General features: G+C 45.0%; 1 protein-coding gene across 1 annotated transcript in view; it reads left to right on the top strand.

The window, feature by feature from the left end:
- The window catches only part of LOC122254591 (GTPase-activating Rap/Ran-GAP domain-like protein 3), a gene marked incomplete in the record, with an annotated part of 625,566 nt that overhangs the window by 493,198 nt on the left and 122,368 nt on the right, over positions 1-10,000 (top strand).

Below are 10,000 nucleotides of genomic sequence, written 5' to 3'. Positions count from 1 at the left end.
GAGAGACCCAGACAGAATGAGAGAGAGAGAGTGTGTGAGGAGAGAGAGAAGGGAGAGGGGGGGAGGGGGGAGGGGTAGGAACGGGAAGAGGTCGGTTACAGTAGCAACACAACCTGAAGGCCTTTCGTGTTGTCTCTGCTTGTTTATGCAAGAGATGACAAAGCTTCCCCTTGAGGGCTTGCAACATGGCGGACAGGAGAGGCTGGCAGCTAAATTAAAACTAAATATGTTAAGATAAGTAAGTGGAGCATGTTATTAATGGATGTGTTTAGGCGGTATTTTCCCTCTCTCTCTCTCTCTATCTATTTATCTATCTATCTATCTATTTATCTCTCTCTCTCTCTCTCTCTCTCTCTCTCTCTCTCTCTCTCTCTCTCTATTTCTCTCTCTCTCTCTCTCTATTTCTCTCTCTCTCTCTCTCTCTCTCTCTCTCTCTCTCTCTCTTCTCTCTCTCTCTCTCTCTCTCTCCCTCTCTCTCTCTCTCTCTCTCTCTCTATCTCTCTCCCTCTCTCTCTCTCTCTCTCTCTCTCTCTCTATATATATATATATATATATATATATATATATATATAACTATCTCTCTTTCTATCTATCTCTATCTATCTATCTATTTATCTATCTAACTAACTATCTCTCTCTCTTTCTCTCTCTCTCTCTCACTCTCTCGTGTTCTTGCTTCTCTCTCTCTCTCTCTCTCTCTCTCTCTCTCTCTCTCTCTCTCTCTCTCTCTCTCTCTCTCTCTCTTCTTCTCTCTTTCTCTTTCTCTCTCTCTCTCTCTCTCTCTCTCTCTCTCTCTCTCTCTCTCTCTCTCTCTCTCTCTCTCTCTCTCTTTCTCCTTTCCCTGGCGCTTTTCTCCACCCCCCCTTTTCCCTGGCACTTTTCTCCCTCCTACTCTCTCCTTGGCACTTTTTTCCCCTTCCCCTCTCTCCTTGGCACTTTTTTCCCTTTCCCACCTGTCCCTTGGCACTCTCTCTGTTCCTCCACTCCCACCACTCCCTTCCCCTCCCTTCCCCTCCCCTCCCCATTCTTCCCCCTTCCCCCTTTTCCCCGCCACTCTTCTTTCCTCCTCCTTCCTTTCCCCTCTTCCCCCCTCTCCTTCCCTCCCTCCCCCATTCTCTTTCGTTTCTGATAAGTATTTGTACTCATGTTAGGCTTTATTTTGAAAAAATGGCATTATGAATTCTATTGCTTAATTATTGACAGGAGTATGAAGCTGGATCAGTAGGTTAACAGGGAGAGAACTGTATGTGCGTGTGTGTGTGTGTCTGTGTGTGTGTGTGTGTGTGTGATTTACCAGTCAGTAATTGTGTTTTCATATGCTGTTTCTATCTTCATATTCTATTTTCTTTCTGAATTTCCAAATATCAGATCTGGAGTGAACGAAACACAAAAAAAAAGTTAAAGGGAAATCGAAAGCGAATGAGGATTTCTGTGAAACTAAAAGAAATACAATGTTCAGCAGTTTTCTGTATTTCCATTTTTGTAAAGAGGGCGGGCGATATCATTATTATTGTTACTATCCTTATTCTCAACGTTATTTCTAATATCATCCCTACTGACATTATCATTATTATTGTTATCATTATGAATGTTATTGTTATGTTATTATTGTTAACATTGTTATTATTATTATCATTATTATCATTATCATTTTTGTTATCATTGTCATTATTATTATCACTACTGCTACTACTACTACTACTACTACTACTACTACTACTACTACTACTACTACTACTACTACTGTTGCTGCTACTATAATCATCAGTATTTATCTATTATTTATCATTTCCTGACAATAATAGTAACGGTAATAATCGTAAGAATACTCATAACAATAACTAAGATAGTTATAGAGATAATAATCATCATAATAACAACAACAGTAACAATAATATTACTACTACTAATACTACTACTGATGATAATACTAATAATGATAATGATAAAGGCAACAACAGTAAAACAAAAAGAAAGAACAAAAAAAACGGGAACAAGAACAGCGTCCAGCCCGGCCAGGAAAGCAGCCACAACAAACTGATTTATCGCCGTTGTATCACGAATAACAATCCCAAAATCTGTGCCATTATATCCCCCCCCTGTTCAAAAAGCCCGAAGTGCCTCCGCCTTAAACTTTCAAGTACTCATAACATGGGTAGACATTTTCAAAAGAATTCTGATGGACTGTTTCATTAGATTACGGGAGTGAATGGGATAGTGTGTTTGCACTTCCGTGGCAAATATTTACAGACGCACTCCCCTCTCACTCCTCCTCCTCCTCCTCCTCCTCCTTCTCCTCCTCCTCCTTCTCCTCCTCGTTCTGGATCCTCCTCCTTCTCCTCCTCGCTCTGGATCCTCCTCCTTCTCCTCCTCGTTCTGGATCCTCCTCCTTCTCCTCCTCGTTCTGGATCCTCCTCCTTCTCCTCCTCCTCCTCCTCCTTCTCCTCGTTCTGGATCCTCCTCCTTCTCCTCCTCCTCGTTCTGGATCCTCCTCCTCCTCCTTCTCCTCCTCGTTCTGGATCCTCCTCCTTCTCCTCCTCCTCCTCGTTCTGGATCCTCCTCTTCCTCCTCCTCCTCCTCCCCGTTCTGGATCCTCCTCCTCCTCCTCCTCCTCCTCCTCCTCCTCCTCCTCCTCCTCCTCCTCCTCCTTCTCGTTCTGGATCTTCCTTCTTGTTTCCTCCTCCCCTTGATCCTCTCCTCCTTCTGAGTTCTTCTGACTCCATCCTCTTCTTCCTCCCCTAATTCTCTTAATCTTCTTGTTCCTCCTCTTTACTCAGTACTCCATTTTTTCATTCTCTTTTTCTTCTCCTCCTTGTCCTTGTCCTTGTCTTTCTCCCTGCCTTTCTCTTTCTCCTCCTTCCTCCTTCTTCTTCACTTTCTTCCTCTTCCTCCTTTCCCATCTTCTTTTTTTACTTCTTCAGCTTCTTCTTCTTCTTCTTCTTCCTCCTCTTTTCTCATTTTGTCTACTTCCTCTTCCTCTTTTCCATTTCCCATTCCTCTTCCTCACTATTACCATTTTCCTTCAAGACCTCTCTCTCCTTCCCATCTTTTTACCTCTCTCCATGTTTTCTCTTCCCCTCCCCTCTCCCCTCCCCCCATCCACCCAGCCAACCCTATCCCATCACACATCCCCCGCTCACTCCACGCACCCATAACACACCCACCCTGCCCCCACCCTTACCCCTCCCCCTCACCCTTATCCCCCCCCCCCCACAGCCCCGCCCGCATTGCATATTTCAAGGATCGGTGATTGCCAGTGAGGTAGGGAGGGAGACAGGGAGGGAAGGAGGGAGAGGGAGAAGAGGGTGAAGAATGACTGGGAGAGTTATAGAGACAGGTGGAAGAGGGAAGAGAAGGGGGAGGTGGTGGTAGTAATGGTAGTGGTAGTGGTAGTGATAGTGATGATGATGATGGTGATGAAGATGGTGATGGGGATGAAGATGAAAGTAGAAGGCGAGGAAAAAGAAGAAGATATAGAGTAAGAACAGAACAACAACACCACCGTGGAGAAAGATGAGGATAGGAGTGTGATGGTAGTGGTGGAAGAGGCTTTAACATACGTGGTGGTAGTGGCAGCGGGGGTGGTGGCGTGGCAGGGAGCCGAGAAGGGGGAAATATAAAAGGGACAGAAGGAAAAGAGAACTGGATAGGGAGGCATAGAAAGTCACAAGAAGACAATCGGAGAAGACAAGGGAAGAGGAGAGAACGAGAGTGAATAGGACTTAAAAAAAAAAAAAGTGTTAGAGGAATAGCGAAGAGAAGTTAGGAAGTGAGACATTCGTGTATCACGGTTATTTGTTCAACATCCGTTCACACTTAAGTGAATTCACTCTCCTCCCTCTCGCTTAATCGACCCCTTTATTCACAATGCTTTATCTTCCCCTCTCTCTTTCTCTTTCTCTCTCTCTCTCTCTCTCTCTCTCTCTCTCTCTCTCTCTCTCTCTCTCTCTCTCTCTCTCTCTCTCTCTCTCTCTCTCTCTTTCTCTCTCTCTACTCTCTCTCTCTCTCTCTCTCTCTCTCTCTCTCTCTCTCTCTCTCTCTCTCTCTCTCTCTCTCTCTCTCTCTCTCTCTCTCTCTCTCTCTCTCTCTCTCTCTCTCTCTCTCTCTCTCTCATATTACCTGCGTTTCCAGTTATTGTATCTATATTGTGCGTTAACAAGCACCGCCAGCTACCACTTTATCTAGACAAACGTTCTCAAGTTAACAATAATTCAAGCTAAACAATCCTCGTACCTGAAGGTATATTCAAATCTAACAATTAATTTGCTATAACAAATATTTTAGCGTAACAAATGTTCAAACGGAATAATCTGCTAACGAAACAAGTCACGAGTCATTCATTCACAGTGACAAGCAACGACAGTCCCCGTTTGACGACTTGTTTCTCCCTCAGCCCATTCCAACTTGAAAACAACACCGGGAATCGAACACGTTTCCTACTTGAACACGGTTGCTCCCTCGAAAACGCTGTCACTTTTTTTTTCTCTCTTTTTTCTTTTATCCCGTACGAGTGTATCCTTCCTCCCTCCTTCCTTTTCGGTCTCCCTTTCCCCTTTCTCTATATCCTTTTCTTTGTTTCTTCCTTTGTCCTTTTCTCCCATTCTGTGCCTTTCCCCTTCCTTATTTCTTTTTTTTTTCTCTCTCTCTCTCCTCCCCCTACTGATATCCTTCTAGCCTCTCTTACCTCCTCTTTGTATCCCTTCTTATCCTTGTATTTATCTAATCTATTTCCTCTTTCACCCGTCTCCCCCCCCCCCCTTTTTTTCCCTTATTTTTCTTTTTTATGCCGTACTGCCCTCCCTGCCTCTCTTGCATCTCCCTCATCCTTACTCCTTCCTCTTTGACCCGACAACGCTCTCTATTCCCTTCCTCCCTCTCCCTTCCCTTATCATTTCCATCCTTCTCTCCTTTCCTCCCTTGCTTCATCCTCTGCATGGCTCCCTTCCTCCTTTTATTTCTTGCTTTCCTTTTCCCTTGTCCACCCTTTCTCCCTTCCTTGCCTCTTCTTTGGCGCCTACCCTCTCCACCTTTTTTTCCTTCTACCCCTTCCTTCCTCTCTCCTTCTCTCCTCCCCCCCTGTCTTTCCTCCCTCCCTCTCTTCCTTCCCACCGTCCATCTCTCCCTCCCTCCCTCCGTCCCTTCCTCCCTCCTTCCCTCCCTCCGTCCCTTCCTCCCTCCCTCCGTCCCTTCCAACCTTTCTCCCTCCCTCCCTCGCTCTCTCCTTCTCTCCCTTCCTCCTGCCTTACCTGGCTTCCTCTCTCACTCCCTTCCTCCCTCCATCCCTCCCTCTCTCCTTCTCTCCCTTCCTCCTGCCTTACCTCGCTTCCTCTCTCACTCCCTCCCTCCCTCCATCCCTCCCTCTCTCCCTCCCTCTCTCCTTCTCTCCTTTTCTCCCTCCCTCCCTCTCTCCTTCTCTACCTCCCTTCCTCCTGCCTTACCTCACTACCTCTCTCCCTCTCTCCCTTCCTTCTGCCTTTCCACTCTACCTTCTACCCCCTGGCAACCTTCAGGCGCGCTCGACTTGTCTGCCTGGATGTTCGACCCGCAGGCATCGACTCACGGTACTTGATTATTGCGGGAAATTTATCCATCAAATTGAGGGCGAGCTGGGATGGATTTCCCCTTTTTTTCCTTTTTTTGGGGGGTATTTATATTTTGTTTTGTCTCTTTACTTGCCTATTTATTCGTTATTCTATTGGTATGTGAGGGAGGGAGGGAAAGGGAAACAAAAATAGAGATAAATAGTGAGAGAGAAAGAGACTAGATAGAGATACAGAGATAGAGAGAGAGAGTGATAGATAGAGAGACAGACAGAGAGAGAGACTAAGACTATACTATAAGAAATTTACATATTCTAATATCAGATGATATTCCAATTCCAACCTGTACATCTATTCCCTGACAAATTCCGATTATCAGAGTGCAAGAAGTCAAGAAAAAAATTGAATTGGTCTGAGTGAAAGGGCAAGTTACACCGTCACGAGAGCCTTTGTATTTTAATTTGTTTATTAAGCTCCGAATGCAGGAATTCTGGAGACGATTCCAATTCCAAAATGAATTAAAACTTCGATGACAATCAATCACTCTGTCTCTCTCTCTTCCTGCCTTTGCCTCATTTTTTTTTTTTTTTCTTCTTCTTCTTCTTTTTCCTTCGCTCTCTTTCGCTCTCTGTTTATCTGTTTTGTCTCTTTTGTATGCCTCGGTTTCTCTGTATTTCTGCCTTTGGCTTGTCTTTCTCTCTCTCTTTATCTCTCTCTCACTGTATCTATCTCTCTCTCTATCTGTCTATCTATCTATCTATCTATCTATCCAATCTATCTATCTACCTATCTATCTGTCTACATATAGTGCTGCATCTCTCCATACACCAATATGTTTGTTTATATTTAACTAGTATTTTCTATTTCATCATCACTTCTCTGACACCCTTCGCTACCACACCCGTCGTGAGGTTACGTAACGCCGAAGCAACACCTCAGACTAAACACCGAAAATAGTCGACAGACAAATAAAGCGTAAAATAAAAAAAAAATCTAAAAAGGAAAAAAAGGAAAAAGAAAAAAAAGAAAAAATCTGAGACATGAAAGGAAGGGATGTTGCACCTCAAGACGAATACCGAGAACCCGCCCTTTTGCAATGTGGGGCGTCGACTCCTCTTCTTGCATACGGCCTTGCAACATGTCCTCCTTCTGCTTTTCATTCTTTTCTTTTTTCTTTCTTTCTTTTTTCTTAATTTCTTCCTCTTCCTTCTTTTTCTTCTTCTCTGGCATCCTTGTCTTTACCTCCATTTTTATTCTCCTCTTCATCTTCATCGACTTAATTTTCTTTTCCCTTTCCTTTTTATTCTTCGTTTTTCCTCCTCTTCCTCATTATCCTCCTCCTCCTCCCCATTATCCTCCATCCTCTACCTCTTTCTCAACCACTACCCTCCTTCTTCATCCTCCTATTTCTCCTCTCCTTTTCATCATCCTCATTCTTCTTCTTCCCCCTTTTCTTCCTTTTCCTCGTTTTCCTCCTTCCAACATCTCCATATTCCACCTCACCCATCATTTCTTCCTCCTCCTTGCCCCCTCTCTCCATTCATCTCTTCCCCTCCCTTCCTCTCTCCATCCCTACCTGCCTACCTTCCTTCCTTCCTCCCTTCCTTCCGTCCTCTCTCCCTTGCCTCCTTCTTTCATCCCACCCACTCTTGCTTCCTCCCTCCCTTCCTCTCTTCCTTCCCCCCTCCATCTCCTCCTCCTTCTCTCCCTCCTCTTCCTTTTCTTCCTCCTCCTCTTCCTCCTCCCCCTCCCCCTCCCCCCTCCCCCTCCTCCTTCCTCTCTTCCTCCTCCTCCCCTTCCCCCTCTCTCTCTCCTCCTCCTCCTCCTCCTCCCCCTCCCCCTCCCTCTCTTCCTCCTCCTTTTCTTCCCTCCTCCTCCTCCTTTTCTTCCTCCCCCTCCTCCTCCTCCTCCTCTTCCTCTTCCTCCTCCTCTTCCTCCTCCTCCTCCCAGCTCGCACGTCGCCCAAGATGAAATCCTCCGCCCTGAAATGGATACGCGGTGTATTGGTTGCAGCGGATCCTTGACACTGGCTTTATTCATAGGGCTTGAAGGTACCCGAGGCCCGGATAATGGGATTGGGCAGGAACCGGGCGTCGGATATATATATATGTGGCTGAAACTCTATGTGTTGAAATGCGTGTGAGTGATGGTGGGGGGGGAGTGGGGGGTGGTACTCCTCCTCTCCTTCCCTCCTTTCCCCGTCTCCTCACCTTCTCCTTTTCCTCCTCTTCCTTTTTTCTCCTTCTTTTTCTTCATATTCCTCTTCCTTCTCCTCCTTCTACTATTACTACTCCTCTTCTTCTTCTTCCTCCTCCTCTTACTTCTCTTCCTCCTCTACCTTGTCTCCCCCCCTCCCCCCTCCCCCTCTTTCTCCTGCTCCATCTCCTCTTCTTTCTCCTCCTGTCGCCCTACCTCCTTACTCCTATCCCTCCTCTCCCCCTCCCCCTCTCTCCCTACCCCTACCCCTATCTCTCCTCTCCCCCTCCCCCTATCTCCCTACCCCTATCCCTACCCCCCCCTACCCCTACCCCTTCGCTCCCCATTCTTCTCCTTCTCCTTCTCCTCCCCCTCCTCTACTTCTCCACATCTTTATCTTCCTCTACCACCACCACCACATCCTTCTCTTCCTCCTCCTCCTCCTCCCACTCCTCCTCTTCCTCCCCCCCCCCCTCTTTCTCCTTCCCCGAGAGCTGGTGGACAGTGTCGGTGATATCTGTTGCTATGCTTTGGGGTCACCTCTATCTCTATCTCTATCTCTATCACCTCTCTGTGTGTCTCGGGTGGCTCGCGTTAATGTTTGTGTTATTTGATTGCTCTGTCTCTTAGTGTCTATGGGTTTGCGCTGTTGGTGTTGTTTTCGCTATGGTATCAATGGTATCAAGGCGGAAGAAGATCGATAGTGATAATTTATTTTGCATCTTCATTGGACAGCGGAATTACCTACTTTCAGGATCATCATTAAAACTAACCTCGTCTTTACAACTACCAGTATTATGATGACTACTATCGTTACTCTGACTACCACTACCAATACTCTGATGACCACTACCATTCCTGTGATGACTGCTACCGTTACTCTATCACTACCATTACTCTGATTATCACTACCGTTACTCTGACTACCGTTACCATTCCCCTGATTACCACTACCGTTACTCCTCCACATCTACCACTACCGTTACTCTGACTGCCACTACCATTCCTCTGATGACCACTACCGTAACTCTGACTACCACTACCATCACTCTGACTACCACCACCATCACTCTGATGACCACTACCATTACTCTAACCACCACTCCTCCCCGTAAAATAACTACCATTAATGCCATCATCCACAACCACGATTATTTATCCAATAAGTTCTAATGGGGATTTAAGAGCGCGCTCAGCTTCCATGGGAGAGTTTTAAGAGACTCGTGAATCATCGTTTAAAAAAAGGATGACTCAGCCAATTTCTGATAGATCGTGATAGATCGTTGTCCTGATGACTAGGATAGCATCGTCTCTTCTCTAAATGATTGATCTCTCGCCGATAGGAATTAGAAAGCCGATGAGTTTGAAGAATGGCATCAATATTGCTAGTGGAGAAACTATAGGATATGTATAGGATGTTTTTTTTTTTTTTTTTTTTTTTTTTTGGGGGGGGGGTCTAATGACGATTTACGGAATTATGTATATACGCAAGAATATGGATAATGGGTTGATTATGAATTCACCAATCATGGGACTGCGACGGATTAATTAAGATGTCCTAAAAGCTAATCCAAGGATTATGAATACATTAATTAGTGTTATGAATAAGCTAACTAGTCATGAATACAGTTATCAAGGATAATTCATACAGTAATTTTAGTTACATATACAGTTCTTTGGCTTCACTAATACGGCCATTAGAACCCATTAGTAAGGTAATTAAAGTAATTCGTCACATCACAGTATCACGGCAAGGAAATCGTCGCCCTATTAATAAAGCAAAGTCCTAAGGACTTTTATTTCTTAATTAAAAGGCCTAGCGGGACAACAGCAATTATGGCAACAGAGGTAATTAGAAAATTCTGAAGCCGAAGTGGATGACGGGTAGAGTAAGAGAGAGCCCTTCCCCTCCCCCCTCCCCTCCCCTCCCCCCTAATTCCCTCCCCTCCTATCCTCCTACCACGACCCCGAGAAAAAGAAAGAAAATGGGGGGAATAAAAAAGAGGAAATTCTTGGTGAGTAATTAAAAATGCCAAGGGTAACAGAAAGAGACCGAGTTAGGATTTCGAAAGTTAATGCGGGGGAAAAGATTGGGGATAAAGGGATAAAGAGAAGGATGATTATGCTGATGATGGTGATTAGGTTAATTATGATGATGATAATAGGAGTAGCGATCATGATGGATAGGTTAGTAAATATGGAAATTGCAATAATAATAAAGGTAATGATAATAGGGATTTTAATGTTTGAAGGATAATCATAAT

Source organism: Penaeus japonicus, unplaced genomic scaffold (genome assembly GCF_977035675.1).
Source record: "Penaeus japonicus unplaced genomic scaffold, GWHDUDI00000001_assembly GWHDUDI00000027, whole genome shotgun sequence".
In the NCBI taxonomy this organism is placed as follows: domain Eukaryota; kingdom Metazoa; phylum Arthropoda; class Malacostraca; order Decapoda; family Penaeidae; genus Penaeus; species Penaeus japonicus.
The sequence above is the reverse complement of the archived record's forward strand: the minus strand, read 5'-3'. Positions and strand labels throughout refer to the sequence as shown.